The sequence below is a fragment of the Pyxicephalus adspersus genome, chromosome 6 (genome assembly GCF_032062135.1).
Source record: "Pyxicephalus adspersus chromosome 6, UCB_Pads_2.0, whole genome shotgun sequence".
Lineage (NCBI taxonomy): Eukaryota > Metazoa > Chordata > Amphibia > Anura > Pyxicephalidae > Pyxicephalus > Pyxicephalus adspersus.
This window is the reverse complement of record NC_092863.1, coordinates 97,680,135-97,680,967: the sequence shown is the minus strand read 5'-3', so window position 1 is coordinate 97,680,967 and position 833 is coordinate 97,680,135. Positions and strand designations below refer to the sequence as shown.

Below are 833 nucleotides of genomic sequence, written 5' to 3'. Positions count from 1 at the left end.
AAAAACTGCAGAACCGGAGGCCTTGTCATCAGGACAGGACATACCCACTGGTAGGAGAGCCCATGAAGAGTACATGCACATAGCAGCAATGGAGAGGAAGAGGACCAGACCATCATATATAGGGCGGACAACTGTAATCATTTTTAAAAGCCATAGTTAGGATTTATCGTTCTTAACAAAATCTCTCCAGAGCCGAGATCAATATATTGCATTTCTTCTATTCACTTGAAATTTATCTAATCTAATTCTATTCATGTGCCTGTAAACAAAGGTCAGCAAGGTGCCAGGCATGTCCCCTTTTCCTTCTTATATGCCATAGTCCTCCCTTCTTCAGGGGATGTCTACTATCTGTGCTGACCCAGCTCCTGCTATCAAAACCTTTTACATAGATGCAAAGGAAAGAATGAGGACTCACATGAAATCACATTCAAGATGGCAGCAACCAGCGGTGGTCTTAGTACTTTTAGATAATGAGCACAGGGAGACTTTTACAGGTAAATAACACGCTGAATAAACATTAAATGTGTATAGAATTTTATGGGAGGATAGCTGTTCAGAACATTTCATGACAGGGTCTGTTTCAGTCTGTCTGAGTTCCTGACCCCAAACTAGGTACTTGGTACTGAAAAGCTTAGAAAGAATTAAAGCCAGAGGACAGATATGACAACCAAGTTGTGACCCCCTGTACTGTCTCTCCCCAAACTCTCACAATGCTTCACAAACCTGCCTTGTCTTCCTCAACGCCCCACTAACCTTCCAGGTCCCTCAATGTCCAACCAACCTTTCACACTCCTCACAATGTCCCACTAACCTTCCTCCCTACACAACATCTC

At 43.1% G+C, this 833-nt stretch overlaps 1 protein-coding gene across 1 annotated transcript in view; it reads right to left on the bottom strand.

Annotated features, from left to right (window-relative positions):
* Positions 1 to 833, bottom strand: part of NDUFS4 (NADH:ubiquinone oxidoreductase subunit S4) — an 86,221-nt gene that overhangs the window by 84,338 nt on the left and 1,050 nt on the right. The window lies entirely within an intron of this gene.